General features: G+C 38.2%; 1 pseudogene; it reads right to left on the bottom strand.

The window, feature by feature from the left end:
• Positions 1–238: 238 nt before the first annotated feature.
• LOC102811821 lies at positions 239–1,258 on the bottom strand (annotated as a pseudogene).
• Between the last annotated feature and the right edge of the window lie 17,574 nt (positions 1,259–18,832).

The following is an 18,832-nucleotide window of genomic DNA, read 5'->3' as shown; positions in this document are numbered from 1 at the left end:
ATAATAAAAAATAATATATTGAGATCTTTACATAGATGGAAACATTGTCTCAAGATTTTTCACTCAACAATGATTCACTGGTATGTGTCAGATGTTGTTCTAGGTGCTGGACCTCTCTTTCATTCTCAATCTTTCCCCCTCCCCCTAATTCACCACAATCTCACATTTGCAGTTCACAATCTTATCTATTGGGAACTGTTACCTATTATCTTATCTATTGGGATAACTGTTATCTTATCTATTGGGAATTTATCTATTGGCATCTGTTACCTTTCTGTTTCACCATAGCTTTCAGATTAAACTCCCCTATGGCATTTCTAGCATGAAGACAGCTTCGCTTGAAATCTTCTGGGATAACTTTCTTGATGGTTAATATCTGAATTCTGGTTTCATTATTGTTGTCATCAAGTTTTTTCTATCAATTGTCCACCAAATCTCAAGAGTCCTTTCAGGAAAGTGAAATAGGCCTTACAGGGGATGAGAAGACCTCTCCTGTTTCTTTCTCATAGATAACAATGTTATTGGGTGAATGGATCTGAGAGTGCTGTGCATCTTCTGGTGAGCCTTCCACCCTTCTAATCAAAGTTCTGGTAAGAGGGAAGGTTTGTCCAATGTCTGGATATGTAACAACACACCTGTAATTATCATTGAGTGAAATAGTAGCAGAGGTAAAACACAAGTTCTTGCCTTCTGGCTTTACAAATTATAAGTCTTGTACTTTTAAACAGCCGTTACACCAAGTGATGGTTGGTTTGACATTGGAAGTAAAAAATTTATCTATATTTCAACAAGTGATCTTCTGAAGAATATTTTCTAGATATAGTCTATATCCTGGGAGTTTCATGGGGGATTTGAAGCATCTGTCCAAGGGAAAGGCAACTTTGATGCATTAAGTAAAGTTAAGTTGTTCCTTAATATGCAGATATAGTCGCCCATGTTATCAAGGAGGTTGGGGCAGAACCAGAGCACATCTTTCTTCTTAATAATGAAGTTTTCAGGGAAGCAGAAGTGCATTGGTCCCTCAAGGTCCGGATCCTGTCCCATCCAATATCAGATCAGGGTGAGGCCAGCTGAATGGGCTGTGCTGTAGTTGTATTTCAAGAAGTGCTTAGAGTGGGCACTTGACGCAAGCTGGCTCATTTTCAAGTACTTGAATTTGTCCTGTGGTGTCCAGCCCCCAGTCATCCCAGTGTTCTGAGGCATCACTTTGCAGGATCCCACAGAAGCAAAAACTTATTAAATACCACAGATGTCCCATCTTTTCTTGGGAACCAGAAAAGATGCAGGAAAGGCACTAAGGAAAGGGGGTCATCAGGAATTGCTCCTTCAGCATGTCTGATAAAAACTGAGCCCCCAACGCCCTGATCCAGTCATTCTTCTCCGTGCCTTTTTTGCACTGAAGTTATGTATTCTAATAGCTTTACATGTAATTTTTTCATATATAAAAAACTCTTAAGTGCTTTTCTCCAATTTAAAAATCTAAAGAATTCAAAAATAAGGCATTCTATATTTTTAAAAAGTTCTTCCTTGCTGTCCCCTTCCCCAACTCTTTGTTGTTGTTAGTTGGTGTGTAATTGATTCGGAGTCATGGCAACCCCATGTGCTCAGAGTGGGACATACCCATAGAGCTTTCAAGGTGTGACCTTTTGGGAACACATTGCCAGGCTTGTCTTCTGAGACACCTCTGAGTGGGTTTCAATAGTCAATATCACTAGTAGTCAATCACTTAAGTATTTGCATCACCCAGGGACTTCTTCCACCAATTTCTATCCCCTTCTTAATCCTTTACAATCTCTGATCTTTCCTCCATTTTAATAATTTTGTCATTTCAACAATGTCAAATAATGATGCAATATGTAAGCTTTTGATATGGGTGTTTTTCATTCAGCATAATGCTCAGGAGATTCATCCTACTGTAACTATTACCTGTGCCAATAGTTGATTTATTTTTCTTGCTAAGAGTATTCCATAGGATGTACCACAATTTGGTTTATCCATACACCTACTGAAGACAACTGTGTTCTTTCTACTTTGGAGCCATAGTGAATAAAAATGTTATAAACAATCATGCATAGAATTTCGTGTAGATGTAAAATTTCACTTCTTGGTATGAGTGTCTAGAAGTGCAATTACTAGATCATATGGTAGCTGCATTTTTTTTTGAAACTACTAAATGTTTTCCCAGAGTAGCTGTACCATTTTACATTCTTATCAATAGTTATGAGAAACTCATGAATTATAACTAAATGGATAAAGAAAAATCCATGGCTAATACTAAGAGAGAGAGAGGAAATCACCACTGATCATGTGGCTTTCTCATGGCTGCTTGAATTAGCAAGCATTTGACTCTGACCTTGCTAAGGGATGTTCTCATCTTCAGGGAAAGCTGGTCTCATGTCACCACAGAGAAGTAACTCATTTTCTGCAAGGTGTTCTGGCCATTAGACAAACTCACTTTCTTTATTCTTCACCATGCTGTTGTAAAACTCTAAAAGTGGCTAAGAGGAAACTTAGTAGTTCAAAGAACCCGGGGACCTTACTAAGTGGTAGAATTAGATTAGGGACTCTTCAAATTCATTAGAGATGACCATTTCCCCCTCATACATTAGCCTGTACATGGGCATCCGGTTATTTCTCTGGGTTAAGACATTAGTAATCACTTTCATACAACATTAAACAGTATCATTTACAAAGACTATAAACTCTGAAACCTGATGCTTAGAAACAGAATTGACCTAACCCAGACAAGTACTTGGAGTCCTGGTGTGACGCTGTAGGTTAATGCTCCACACTGCAAAGCCATTTGAACTGCAAGGTCAGTGGTTCAATCTCACCAACTGCTCCTCAGAAACCATATACAGGGTCGCTATGTGTCGGAACCAACTTGACAGCATTGAACAACAACAACCATGGTATAAAATTATCTTACAAAGGGAAATCAGCTTCTGGATTTTCTGTAACTGTTTTACATCCTTAGCCTATACCCATCTTATGTCTTTCAACAGCTTTAAAGGATTAGTCTAATGTTGACTTTCATAAGAATGGATATCTAAAATGACTCCCATATGGCCTGTCATATTCCAACCATTTAAACAGGATGTTTTTGTTGTTAAGTATTTTGAGTCAGTTTTGACTCAGAGACTCTGAAGGAGGTTATCAAGGAGTAGCTGTTGAGTTTGAACCACCTTGCAGTTAGCTGTCTAGTGTGTATTCTACAGTGAGAAATATAGGACTAATTATTTGAATTCAAAGTGACAGTAGTTAGATATTTTGATCTGCTCATAAAAATACATAGTCATATGGAGTACATATTATGCCAATTGTGGGTTTTTTACTTGGAAAAGAGATAGTTTGATTTATTTCTTCAAGTCAATTTTCTGTCAAGGAGTTGTTACAAATAAACCACTAATCACCCTAATCTTAGCCATTTTCACATTTGAACACAAAAAGAATTTTTCCCTATAGGTACACTGCCAAATTTCCCAATAAAACCATGTTTCAAAATCTGGGTAGGGTATGATATGAAATTAAGTGTTCATTTTTGCAGTCTGGAAGAGTCCAGGCCACTTTATTCTAAGTTTGGTTAGATTGAAACACAGAACTTGGGGTTGAGTAGGTGTCTCAGGAGTTGCCAGTGTTTTACACATATGAATCACCTAAAAGTCATGTTAAGATTGATCTAAGCATGCTCTATTGTTAAGGAACTAGAGCATGCTTTCTAGCATAATGAATCAAGGGTTAACAATTCTTTGATAAATCAGTTCAAATTAAATTTGAAGCTTTAATAATTGCTAAATATGGTAAGTTCAATGGTCAACCCATGCAATTTTATAAGGATTTAATTTATGAGCACCTAATACGATGGTTCTCAAATGAAGAACAAAACCATATTATTCAGTATGGAAGTTACTAATAGGCCTGAATTTTCATGTTATCTCTATGATAAACAATGATATATCCAATAGTCAGTAAGTTTTGTGGATTGTGAAACTATAGAGACCAATTTAATGAAGGCATTTTTGTGCCAAGCATTAATGGGAAGAATGAGGTGCAACAGTATGATTCATAATGTGGGGTCTTTCACTTTTCTGTTCAACTTTCTCTGCAGCCACTCTTCCCAGTTTAAAGAGGGGAAAGTTGGACAATTTGATCTACTAGACAAATGATCTGAGGGCAGCCTTGTGGCCAGGTTTTTACAATTTCCTTTGGCCAGCCGGGTAAACAACCCTCAGGAAGCTTTTCCGGAGCATTCAGTTCCTTCCCTGGAATTTGAAAGGTGCTTCTCTGAAGGGATCTAAGTGAGGACAGGGCTCTTCTGAGCACCAGGTTTCTAAGTAGGCTGAACTCTAGGCTTTTACAGTATGATACCTAAGACAAGATTCATAGTAAAAATTGTTGTTGTTGTTATTTGGTGCCCTCGAGTCCATACCGACTCATAGCGACCTTATGCACAGCAGAACAAAACAATGTCCAATCCTGGGCCAACCTCACTGCTGTTGCCACATTTGAGTCCATCGATGCTGCCATCTGGCCAATCCATCTCATTGGGGATCTTCCTCTTTTTCTCTGACCCTCCACCCTACCAAACATGATAATCTTCTCCAGCGACTGTTCCTTCCTGACAATATGTCCAAAGTATGAGAGACGATGTTTGGCCATCTTGGCCTCTAAGGAGCACTCTGGCTGCACTTCTTCCAACACAGATCTATTGGTTCTTTAGGCAGCCCATGGCACTTTGAATATTCTCCTCCAACACCACAACTCAAAAGCATCAATTCTTTTAAGGTCTTCCTTATTCACTGTCCAGCATTCACATGCATACAAGGTTATTGAAAATACCATGGCTTGGGTCAGGAGCACCTTAGTCCTCAAGCTGATATCTTTGTTTTTATCTTTAAAAAGAGCTAAAGTTCATTTAAGCAACTTGTTTAAAAGGTTTAGCTGATAAAATATAGAAATTGCTAAGAAGAGAGCAGATTTAGGAGTCTTGAATTTCTTCAGTTGGGATAAATTAATTCAAACCTTGATTCCCTATAATTTGGCAGTTCAAGAATTTTTGAGTAAGACTAAGTAAAGTCCCTTTATCTGAAGTTCAAGGGAATCCTTTAATTGATGCATTTTATAATATAAACAAACCCCAGATAAAAGAGGAGAAGTAGCAGGCTTTCTAGTGCCTTGATTGTTAAAAATCTCTTAAGGAACTAGAGCATGTTTTCTAGCATAATGAATCAATGATTGACAATTCTTTAATAAATCAGTTCAAATTAAATTTGAAGCTGTAATAATTACTAAATATGGTAAGTTCATTGGCCAACCCATGCAATTTTATAAGGATTTAATTTATGAGCGCCCAATAGGATGGTTCTCAAATTCATTAACACCAACAGAAGTAACTGTGGCCAAGTTAATCCCATAGAGAAAGAACGTTTTTCCAATTGAGTTTTCATAATTCCATTAGTCCTCTCCACAAGTCTAGAAGACTGAGGGTGATAAGGACAATAGGGTTTCTGAAAAATGGGAAAGGAAAATATAAATGATAACCTTTATTATTTGTCCTGTAAAATGTATTCCATAGTCACTGCAGAAGACAATTGACAACTAGGATACCCCAGGTGATAATGGAATTTTCTATTAGCCGTTTTACAACAAACATTGTTGTAGTCTTTTTTTAAATGTGTGTGTGTGTGTGAATTGTGTCATCAGCTTTACATTCAACAAATTATACACCTTGTTTCATCTCAATGATTATAGTCCCCTCCCTGTAACAACAGTCATCCTACTTCCCCATTTGAATCTTATCTTTTACAAATAAACAAAGCAAAAATATTTTATGAACATATATATATATATATATATATATTCATTTACATATCCAAAGGGTACATTCTACAAGCCAGCCTTCTGACCGTGGGCCTAGAGTCTGAAGCTGTTCTATCTCTTCATGCCACGACTCTGCCACCATCTCTGCTGTTGCCAATTTTCTAGGTAAGGATCTCACACTCCACTCATACTCTTCCTTGTTTATGGTCCTGAGACCATAGACGTTTGTTACTGAAGTGAAAGACCTACTACTCCCCACTTTTAGTTACACATATTCCACAATCAGAGTTGTGACAATCACAATTAATCCTGCTAAACATTGCAATTGAATCTTAAAATTCTCTCACCATCATGCCCCATTCCCTTTCACCAGATCCATCTGGAAAAGAGGAAAACTATTCAGTGGAAATTCTACTTTACCCCCATTATTCTGAAACTAAGTACAATCATGAAGACTTGCAAGCCAGTCACTTCATGCCTTGCTGTAGTCTTTTCACAAGGAAAGATCTTAACTCAACATGACTACCAGCAAATCTTAACTAGTACAAATTTACAACCATCAGTAGATGTTGGCTAAATAAAATCTGCTTTTCATTAAAGTATTGGTCCAATTGGTAAAGGATACTTTCCAGGTAGAGGTTGATAATGTTTACGTGGATTAAATTATAAACAGACAGAACATTCTCTGACCACTTAGTCCATGGTTTTCGAAAATGTCCCCCAAAATATTTTTGTAATGTATCTGTCATCTTTGTCTTTCTAAATGTTCTTTCATATGAAAGATGTTTACAAGGGGGAAATGAAAATCCTGGAAATGTACAGCCTTCTTTCATCCTTTGTTTCAATTCTAATTTAGAAGCATATTCCCGGTGGTAGGTTAAATCAAGGTTCCATTTAGGGCTTTCAATCATTGTATCTTTGGCTATTCCAAGCAGTTTTCCATTGCACGTGTGGCATTTGCAATAGATAGAGGTTTTGTTTAGTCAATGCTTGTACATAAACCTACAATGATCTGTGAGAAAAGTACTCATCATCATGAAAGAAAATCCACTGTCAAAAGGAATGGCACAGCTGAAAGAATATATGGTTAGCTGTAGCTAAAAATATTTCCCAAAAAATGTCTTCCCAAAAAACTAACCACTTCATCACTAAACATACCATTACATGTGTAAAAGAAGCTCAGAGTAAGGGCACATGCAAACAAACTGGCAGCACTCAGTATATCATCAGGGTCCATCCACAACCACATAGCAGGATCCTGGTAGCACTCAGTATATCATCAGGCCTTGATTTCTTCCTCAGAAGCCATTTGTTGATATTTGCTAAGGATTTTTAAAAGGTCAGAAAATTCAGAAAAATCAAAAAGTATGGAGTCAGTATTGTCAGGCATAGCTTGCTGCTGTTGTTCTGTCCTGTGAAGTCCACACTGACTCAGAGTGTTCTTGAATAGGATTTCTGAGAGCGATGGGTGAGTTTGAACTGCCAACCTGTGTTTACCAGTCCAATGCTTATCCTATAATGCCACACCAAGGTTCAGGCCTAACTTAGCATGGTTCAATATTCTCAAAAAATTAGTTTGATAATTTCAAAGGACATTTTAAAAAAAAAAACAACTCATTTTCATCCTGGTCATGACAGGAACTGTCACAAGTGGATTGAGATGTAGTCCTTTAATCCACCATATCAGCTAATTCTTTTTCTCTAATTTTGGGAATAATCTGGTATGGTGCTATAGGATAAGAACTGAACTGCTAACTAGAAGGTCAATGGTTTAAACCCAACAGCTTCTCCTTAGAAACCCTATACGGGGTCACGACCAGCTCAACAGACTTTAACAACAGCATTAGATTGACAAGCCTAGATTTTAACTAGCATGATCTCAATAGGGAGCAAGTGATCTTCTTGCCACCATAGGATCATTCTTTTATTATTATTATTATTATTGTGAATTATGTGATAGTTTATATGGGTGAACATGAGCTTTACATGCATCCTATCTAATTTTGTTTCATTGCAATGATTACAATTCCCTGCATGCATCATCAAATAACCAAAGGGTATACACTGCAAGCCTGCCCCTGGCCATCAACACACAGACCCTCTCCGTCCCAGAGTCCAGAGTCCCCAGCTGCTCCATCTTTCCTCCATCTCTGGTGTTGCTGCTTCTCTGGATAGGGTACTGCTCTCCACTGTTCCCCCTTGATGGTCCCAGGGACCTCCACTCCTGGACTGCAAAATCAACCACTTCCCTCCTTTTGTTACAAAACATCTACCTTTACATTTCCAACACTCACAGTCAGACCTGTAGCAATCAATCACTATTGAAACACAAGAGTTTTATCCCCATCTCCTTTCATCAGTCCCATCCAGACAGGTTGTAAACCATTCAGTGGAGATTCTACTCTCCCCCATCCCCTCTAGAACTAGGTTCCCTCCTGAAAGCTTGAAAGCCAGTCACTTCTTGCCTTTGTAGCCCCCTCCGCCCCCCATTTTGGGTAGCCATTATTTAAGTTGCCCATACTTTTCGACTCTGTGTACTGAGGGAGTGTGAATGATCCTCACTGTAAAAATTTGTTCCCTCCTTTGAGCTACTACATCCACAAGCATAGGTCAAGTGCATCAAATTGTAGCAGATTACTCTTTTTCTCCTCTTCTTTCTTCCTCTAGTCAAGTTCTGGTCATCCAGCTATTGAAGCCAGGTCAAATGGGTACTATTTGCAAGTATGGGTGTTCTTGTGCATCTCCCCTCACTTCATATCAGCCAGACACTTCACTCTCCGCTCTAGTCCTCTGTGGTCATGTCCCTGTCTCTGGGCCCAGGAGCTCCAGGTTTTGCCATACTGCTGGCCAACCAGGTCTCAACCCAGGTTGACAGGAAATGCGGATAGGTCTCTTGCGATACAACAGTGAATAATTGTTATCAGGACTGATTGTAAGGGCTGGAAATGTAAAGGTAGATGTTTTGTGGCAAAGAGAGGAGAGTGATTAACTTTGCAGTCTAGGAGCAGAGGTCTCTGGGACCATAAAGGGAGAAGAGCAGAGAATGGAACCCTTCCCAGATAAGCAGTGATGCCAGACATGGAGGCAGAGACAATGACATCGGGAGATGGAATGGCTGGGGACTTTGGACCTAGAGAGGGAGATGGGCTGTGTGCTGATGACCAGGGGTCAGGCTTGCAGGGTTAATGGATGATGCATGGAGGGTATTGTAAACATGGCAAGGAAATGATATATGATTGGATCAAATGTGAAGCTAATGTCCTCCCATGTAAACTATCACATAATTCACAATAAAGCACTTAAAAAAAAAAAAAAAGAGCCAATGATACTGAAGGGAGAAGTGCAAGGTGCATTGAAGGCAATGGCAAAGAACAAGACTCTGGGAATTGATGGACTACAAATTGAATTTTTTCAACAAACTGATGAAGCACTGGAGGCACTCACTTATTTAGGTCAAGAAATTTGGAAGACAACAACGTGGCCAACTTCTTGGAAGAGATTCATATTTGTGCCCATTCCAAAGAGTGGTGACCTAGCAGAATGCAGAAGTCATCAAATATTATCATTATTACTTCAAAAGGAAAATTTTGCTTAAAATAATCCAAAAATGGCTGCAAATGTACATTGACAAGAGAACTGTCAGAAGTTCAAGCCAGATTCAGATGAGGGTGTGAATAGAGGGATATCATTGCTGATGTCTTATGGATCTTGGCTGGAAGCAGAGAATATCAGAAAGATGTTTACCTGTGTTTTATCGACTATGCAAAGATTTTTGATTGTGTGGATCATGACAAGCTATGGAAAACATTACAGAGAATGAACATTCTGAAGTGCTCAATTGTGCTCATGAGAAACCTGTACATAAACAAAGCAGCAGTTGTTTGAACAGAACAGGGAACCACTGAACGGCTTTAAATCAGCAAAGGTTTGCACTAGGGTTGTATTCATTCACCATATTTATTCAATCTGTATGCTGAGCTCATAATCTGAGAAGCTTATTATATGAAGAAAAATGTGGCATCAGGAGTGGAGGAAGACTCATTAACAACCTGTGATATGCAGACGATACATCCTTACTTGCTGAAAATGATAAGGACTTAAAACACTACTGATGAAAATCAAAGAACAGCTTTCAGTATGGGTTGCACCTCAATGTAAAGAAAACAAAAATAATCACTGGTGGGCCAATAAACAACATCCATACAAATGGAGAAAGGATTGAAGTTTTCAAAGAGTTCATTTTGGATTGGCACAATGGTAGCAGTAATGTGCTTAAACATAGATTGGCAATCAACCATCATGGAAATACCAGTCAAGAAATTAAATGATGTATTGCACTAGGCAAATCTACTGTACAAGAGCTTTTAAAGTGCTCAAGAGCAAAAGTATCAGTTTGAGGAATAAGGTGCTTCTGATCCAAGCCATGATATTTTCAATAATTTCATATGCATGTGAAAGTTGGACCGTGAATAAGAAAGACCATAGAAGCATTAATTCATTTGAGTTATGGTGTTGGAGGAGAATATTAAAAGTCCCATTGACTGCCAAAAGAACAAACAGATCTGTGTTGGAAGAAGTACAGCCAGAATGCTCCATGGAATTCAGAATGGTTAGCCATCGTCTCTCGTACTTCGTACATAATGTCAGGAGGGACCAATCCCTGGAGAAGGATATTATATTTGGTTAAGTGGAGGGTCAGAGAAAAAGAGGAAGACCCCCAACTAGATGGATTAGCACAGCAGAAGCAGCAGCATTGGCTCAAACATAGCAATGATTGTGAGGTTGGCAGAGTATCAGGCAGTATTTCATTCTATTGTGCTATGTTGTTGCTATGAGTTGGTACCGACTTAATGGAATCTAACAAGTCATCAGATGCTGTAATGGCAGAATACTATTCTTTAACATGTATCCAATGAAAGGAAATTAACAAATCATCAATGTGTTACAGATGAGCAGAGTAATTGGCAACTTTTAAAGACTGTAATTGGTGCACAAGATTTGAGAAAAATAGGTAATGCTTTCATTTTAATTTGGGGGCATAACTGCCCAGGTAAATTGTTGATGATTCCACATAAAAATCAAATAGGTATTGACTCTCTGGGTAAGCTGGAATGCTGAAAAAATCATGCACAAGTCTATTACACTAAAATGAGTAGCTTCCTGAGGAATGTTAGGTAGAAATAAATGGGGGTGAGACACTATAGGAAACTGAGGGATAATTATATGGTTGTTATTGTTAATTGCCATCAAGTTGGTTCTGACTAATAGCAACCCTGTATAGGGTTTTCAAGGAGCTGCTGATGAGTTTGAACTGCCAACCTTGTGATTCAAATGGCTCATAAATCTTGCACAAAATGTCATCCTCGATTCCTGGATTTCTATAAAGGGAAGCAGGAGCATTACATACATACAAGGGATAATAATCCTTTTTATTTTTAGAAAAGTTTAGCTTATTGAGGATAGTTCCTCTCTTGTTTCCTTCATTATAGGGTATCATGAAACCATAACAAAAGTTTACAATGATCCATTTGAATGTTGAGAGATCAGCTGACAAAACTCATCCAAAGTCTGTGGAAGATGTGGCATTGGAAGAAAGACAATTTGGGGAAGTGGGTAAACCAGAATCTCAGTTAGGCAAAACTGAGGGGGCAGCAGCATTTCTGTATACCTGATGTTGGGAATGGAGTCAGTAGTTGTGTGAGAGTTACTGCCTGTAAAAGCATAATAAATCTATGGAAATAAGTTTCCATAGTTTCTTTCATTGAAGGAAGAAAACCAACAGATATTTCTAAAAGTATTTCTCTCTGTTCAGTAAATTGGAAATTACAGTTCCATTTAGATAAATAGTCCCTTTTTAGTAGGTTAACAGAAGTATTTGAAATCAATAGAAAGGGATACATCTCTTGTAAATATCCTACAGAAGCACTAACTGACTGGAATGAGTTCAAATTTGCTCCAGATACACAAAATCACATGATTTTAGAAGATTTTTTTTTACTCCAGAGTAAGGGGTTTCTCAAACATGTGGAATTCAAAGCTGATAAAGTAATTCCAATATCAATCAAAAGCTTACCATGTTCCCCATTACACAGAGTAAATATCTATCTGACAATTGAAAACCACTACAGAACAAAAATGTCAGTTTGATGATTTAACCTTGCCAGGCCCCTTGAGTAAGTTTTGGTCAAATTTCCTCTGGTCCAGAATCTATACAGTCCCAGCAAAGGTGAATAGGAGTGAGTTTCACAATCTAATGCAGAAAGATACACCAGCGTAGAACAGAAACAGGAATTTGTATTTCTTTCTCTGCTTTTCTTTCTCACTTGTTTGCTATTCTTATTTTCTTTCATTTTAATATTCCCAACTTTTAATTGTGTGTTACTGTAATTCCCTTTGCCTTTTTACAGGAAGTGGAGGGGAAAGGGTGTTGGAAGGCAGCTCTGGTCTCTCCTCCCTGACTTAGCCTCTGAAAATAAGTGTTAAGCCTAAGTATCAGATTCCTTCTTTGGGGCCTTAATTAAGTGCCCAATTATTAAACAATTCATTTTTGTTGAGGGATGGCTGTCAATTTATTTTTTATTTGGAAGCAAAGCAAGTCAGCATTTCTAGATATTTCAAAACTTACAGGAGGATGCCTTTCTTTTCCTACTTTGCTTATGCATTTCTTCCCAGTGATCTTTCTATCTTTTATGTTCTGATGATTTACTGAAGAATTTACTCATCCACTTCAATGAGCTTTCCTTAAATCTTAGCATTTTATTCTACACTGTTCTATAATCTATTAAGTAGTGCCTGCTTGTAGCTTCTAGCAACTGACAGACTGTGAGAGGGAAAAAAAGAAGAAAAAAGGGCATGTATACACTCATTAATATTTAAAAGCGTACTGCCTGCATTTTTTTTTTAAGTAATAGAGATTAGCTTCATTAAAATTCCATTTTGGGTATGAAAGAGTAAATACTGATTTTAGGGATGTTTAATAGGAGTCCTGGTGTTGCAATGTGGGTTAATGCATCAGACTGCAGAGCCGTTTGAACTGCAAGGTGGGTGGTTCAAGCTCACCAGCTGCTCCCTGGAAACCCTATACAGGGTTGTTATAGGTCAGAACCGACTTGATGGCACTTAACAACAACAACAATAGTGATGCTAACTATAGTTGGGATTTTGTTTTGTTGTGTTTACTATCCTGTCTTTTATCATAGCTCATCTCTTAGCTTATGGTCTCTTCCCAGGACCTCTATCCAGTCTCCAATCTTGCTCTTTTCACTAGAATGTGTGTGGGGATGGGGCTCACTGGAAAGTTTATTCTTTTGCTAGACAATTATCATTGTTTGTTGTTAAGTACAGTCGAGTCAGTTCTGACCAATAGTGACCTTGTGTAGGGTTTCCAAGGAGCAGCTGGTGAGCTTGAAATGCCAACCTTGTGGTTCAAACCGACTTTGCAATCCAGTGCATTAACCCATAGCACCACACCAGGAGTCCAATTATCATTGTAGGTTAACATATTTTCATTGGAAATCTGCTCTCTTCTCATTTCACCAGTTAGTCTTAATTTTGTCCTCTAGAGATACAGACAAAATGTGTCTTCTTTATGCTGTCACATAACTGGGCTATTAATAGAGAAAATAACCCTTTTTAATAATGGGATCAAACCTATTGTTGCCAAGCCAGTTCTGACTTATACTGACCCTACAGGACACAGTAGAACTGCTCCATAGAGTTTCAAGGTTGTGATCTTTATAGAAACAGACTGCCCCACCTTTCTTCTACAGAGTGCCTGATGGATTGGAACTATGGACCTAAGCACGGAACTGTTCTTGTTGTTGCAGTTAAGTGCCATGGAATTGGCTCCACCTTGTAACAACCCTGTATAGGGTTTCAGAGGAACATCTGGTAGGTTTGAACTGCCAAACTTGTGGTTTGAAGTCCAGTGCTGACCCTACAGTGCCACATCAGGAGTCCAATAATACGATGCTGTTGCTGTTTTCAAGTGCAGCCAAGTCAATCCTGACTCATTGTTGTTGTTATGTGTCGTGGAGCCAGTTCTGACTCATAGTGACCCTGTATAGGGTTTCCAAGGCTGTAAATCTTTAAGAGAGCAGAAAACCTTATCTTTCTCCCGCAGAACAGCTGGTAGTTTCGAACTGCTGACCTTGAGGTTCACAGCCTGATTAGTAACCACTATGCTACCAGAGCTCCTTAGTGACCTTGTATAGGGTTTCTGAGGAGCAGCTGGTGGGTTTGAACTGTTGACCTTGTGGTTTGCAGTCCACTGCTGATCCTACAGCACCACATCAGGAGTCCAATAATAGGATGCTGTTGCTGTTTTTAAGTGCAGCCAAGTCAGTTCTGACTCATAATGACCTTGTATAGGGTTTCTGAAGAGCAGCTGATGGGTTTGAGCTGCTGACCTTGTGGTTTATAGTCTACTGCTGATCCTACAGCACCACATCAGAAGGAGTGAGAAAGAATGGGAAATGTTGTGGATGGAAATCTTTGTATTCTTCCAAGTGTTTGTTAGAAATACAAAGGTACTCTTTCTGAACATTTTGGGACTTAGAGAACAATTACCCAAAGAGTATTCCAATAAAAATTTACAATAATCACCTTGCTTGTGATGTACTTTACAGTTTATGAAATATTTTCAGAGACACTATTTTATTAGCTTTTATTCTTACAATCACACTGTGAGATAAAAAGTATGATTTTTAAATTTTTCTCCATGAAGAGTTGAGAATCTTAAAGAGAAGTAAATTGATGGAAGTCTCACAGCTTGTCAATGGCATAACTGGGAGTCAAACCCAGATCCTCTGATGCTGTGTGCTTGTCTCCTACATCCTGGTTTTCCAGGCAAGCTGTGGCTTTCCTGACTCTTTTTTGTTCCTTTCCTTTGTTACTGTATCATTCTTAACCCTGAATTTCATAACCCATCAAAACAGATCATTAAAAATTAAATCTTCTACTCCCATGTAAACTATCATTCAATTCACAATAAAATCTTAAAAACAAAAACATAATAATAATAAAATGAAACCTTCTAAAAATGTTCACTTTGATTGCATATACAGCAACTTAGAAATAAGCTATTGTTCAGTAAACTTCTACTAAGGACAAGCTGTATCTCCAATTCTTCACAAAGTCTTACAGAAACAGGAAAAGTTCCCAACAAGTTTAATTTAGTTGGGAAAATAAAGCAGGCCTATATAAAACTGAGTAACATTACCCTGTGTGATCAAATCACAGGCAGTTTTTTTTTTTAATTCCAACTCATGGTAACCCCATGTGTGTCAGAGTAGAACTGTGTGCTCCATGAGATTTTTCAATGGCTGCTTTCTCCTCCCATAAAGATTTAGAGTTTCAGAAACCCTAGGAATCAACTCGATGGCAGTGAGTATGGACGTAGGTAAACACTTTTTGGAATTAGATTACCAGGACTTTCTTTTGAGATGTCTCTGGGTGGACCAAACCACCACCCTTTCAAATAGCATCCTAATTTGTTAATCATTTGCACTACCCGGGTCTCAGTGATCAAATCCCAACAACTTAAATCATTCCATAAGAGTGACATACCAGTTAGTTGTACAATCTGGAGACAATATTGGCTTATTTATTGGCAAAGGAAAATTAAACTTTCATTTCACAGTGTATTTACACATAAAATCACACCAAACACATTGCCACTCAGTCAATTATGATTCACAGTGACTCTGTAGAACCGAGCAGAAATACTCATTTGGGTTTCCCCACTGTAGATCTTTACAGGAGCAGACAGATTCATCTTTCTCCCATGAAGTGCCTGATAGGTTTGAACCACCCACCTTGTAGTTAGTCCACCATGAAACCACTGTACTAGTGTCCCTTCATCTAAAAAGCGCAACATGTAATATACCTCATTTGGTGCTAGAGATTCATTCTAGAAAACAGAAGGGTTGAGAGAATCAGCAAAGACTTTATGGACAAATAGCCCCCAAATTATGTTTAGAACCTGTAACTATTGGCTACAATTACTATTCAAATTGGAGTTTGTTGACTGATGTTTAGTTATCTCTGTAAGCTTTAAAATTGCTGCAAAGAGTATCTAAGTAGACCTATACTTTAGGCACATTCACCTAATGATTTCCTAGATCCAGTCAAAGTTGCTTTTGAATTTGCAGTCCTTACTGTAGCCTTTAAAATGATTCCATGTTTATTCATCCATTGGGAAATCATCAAATAATTTGCTATGAGTTAAGAGACTATCATAAGAAAATAGATGTTAATGGCAAAAAGAAGATTCACTGTGGAATAAACAAAATAAAGAGAGCTCTGGTAGCGTAGTGGTTACGAATCGGGCTGCGAACCTTAAGGTCAGCGGTTCGAAACTACCAGCCGCTCTGCGGGAGAAAGATGAGGCTTTCTACTCCCGTAAAGATTTACACCCTTGGAAACCCTGTACAGGGTCGCTATGGGTCGGAACCGACTCGACGGCACTTAACAACAACAACAACAATCAGTCTGAGGAAGGCATGGTAGGACAGCCTCCACCCAGCTCTGCCATTGTCTACACAGACCCAAAATAAGACAGTTCTGAGGAGTTCAGACTATACTGGACACAGGGATTGTAAAAACCTAGAGTTCAGCCTACTCAGAAACCTGGTGCTCAGAAGAGCCCTGTCCTCACTTAGATCCCTTCAGAGAAGCACCTTTCAAATTCCAGGGAAGGAACTGAACGCTCAGGAAAAGCATCTTGAGGGTTGTTTACCCAGCTGACCAAAGGAAATTGTAAAAGCCTGGCCACAAGGCTGCCCTCAGATCATTTGTCTAGTAGATCAAATTGTCCAACTTTCCCCTCTTAAACTGGGAAGAGTGTCTGCAGAGAAAGTTGAACAGAAAAGTGAAAGACCCCACGTTATGAATCACTATCAACTCAACAGTACCTAACAACAACAACAGTGGATCCAGTAAAAGCACAACAACCCACACCTAGGGAGCATGAGCAAAAGCAATAGCACAATAAGAAACATGCACACAAATATTTAACATCTGTATTTGTTTTATTGAGTTTCAATAAAAGTGACATGAATATGTACATTTAAAAAAAAAATGGAAAGACTTCACTATATATTCTTTAGAGCCCGGGTGGTGCAAATGCTAGTACACTTGGCTGCTAATTGAAAAGTTGAACATTCAAGTCCACCTACAGGTTGCTTGGAATAAAGACCTGGCCATCTGCTTCCAAAGAATCAATCATGGAAAACTCCATGAAGAACAGGCCTACTCTGACACACAGAGTCTCTGTGAGGTGGAGTTGATTGGAGAGCAATTGGTTAATATATTCCTCAATGCCAACAGTGGGCTTTCAGATTAAAGAAGGTCATCAGACACCCATATCTATCATACAATCTCTGGGCTGAAACTGCCTCACCCTAATGTAATAAGGTTTCAAAGTACTAGAAGGATATAGTCATATTTTTTAAGGAAATATTAGAATCTGGTATGGTTGGAAAGAAGAGGGACCAGGCATTAGGTGCATTTACTGTGTTGATAATTAAGAAACAATAATATATATTTTTTTGGTTTTTTAATCAACAGAACAAGCTTTATTCAGAAACAAATGTTGGTTTAAAGGTCAGGAAAACCAGAAATATCTACCCTTTCCTGCTCCTGGTCTCTCCCCAGCAAACAAGGGTGGAAATGACCAATACTGAAAAGAAGGTAATTGACGAGAGCTGCTGTAACTATTATTATTATGAGCAATTTACTCCCATCACACTGAAAAAAATGTACTGACTTATCCACTTGATAAAAGCTGTTTTGAATGTCCAAATGACATTTGGAAATTTTCTAGGGAAAAAAATGCCTTTTTTTATTTTCTGGGCTTTCCTAACTATAACCAAAAGACTTTGGGTTTGTATTTTACATAGAAATGAAACTGGGATTCCAGGTCTGCCCCTCAAAAGAGAAAAAAGAGGACAGGAGGAGGGTGAGCGGCAGGTCACTCATTTTTGCCTTTCTGACAGAACGTGGCATTTATCCTTACCACTCTGTCAGATGCCTGAAATTCTCATGTCTTTACAAAATATTTTTCTATTTAGTTGAATCAGGCAGCACAACTACAATATGTCTTCTCTCTGTGACTGCCTTTCACAGCCTTTGCTTTCACGAGACTTAGATGAGGTTTGGGTGATTCATGGCGCTTAAACTTCTCCAGAGCACTTTTTCAATTGGAAAATTCTCCTAAACTGAATGCATCATCAGCACAGTTGTCCATGCATAAAAGAACTACAAGCAAAACAATGAGCACCATTTTTTAAAACCTACGCTTAAGCCAAGAAAAACAGTTATATCACAAAATGTTAAAAGACCTTATTTTTCAGTTTCCAGGAATCTTTCATGGAGAACATGGCCTGTCTTTGTCTTAAAGCCCCTTATTCTAGACTTTCTAAATTACAAATAAAAGAAATAGTTTATATTCAACTTAGGTTATTTTCGCATTATTAAGAAGAGACACAGCAACATAAGTAATACTACCTGCTATGCTTATGAGAACTGATCTCTCCTCACCCACATGAATTCTTCTCTTCATTCTTTGAAAAAATTCCTTAGAATTTTTTTAGGTGATTTCCTTATTATTTTTATAAAATAAGAAGGCAGTGCTCTAAGATGTTTTAAGACATAAAATAGTCTTTTGTGAAAATATGTCTTACTGATGAATCCAAAATCCTATGTGGAAATTTGCGTTAAAATACTTGCTTATATTTTTGATTCGTAGATCAGCACTGATGGGAATAGATAATGGAAAGAATGCCCTTAGAAGGAATCAGCTTCCCCAAATGTAAAATGGGTACCATAAAAGTTTCCCATTCCACATTTCAGAAGTATTTATTATTTTATTTAACAAGTACTTATGAAGTACAGCTAAAAATCAAGAAAGGTAGAAGAAGGCACTGATAAAAAGAACAACTTTGTAAGTTTAAGTCCCAGCTCCACCTCTCACCGTTTATGAATGTGAGCATATTCCTCCTTTCACAAAATG

Source organism: Chrysochloris asiatica, unplaced genomic scaffold (assembly GCF_000296735.1).
Source record: "Chrysochloris asiatica unplaced genomic scaffold, ChrAsi1.0 scaffold00015, whole genome shotgun sequence".
Lineage (NCBI taxonomy): Eukaryota > Metazoa > Chordata > Mammalia > Afrosoricida > Chrysochloridae > Chrysochloris > Chrysochloris asiatica.
Note: the sequence above shows the minus strand (reverse complement) of the source record. Positions and strands in the feature narration are given on the sequence as shown.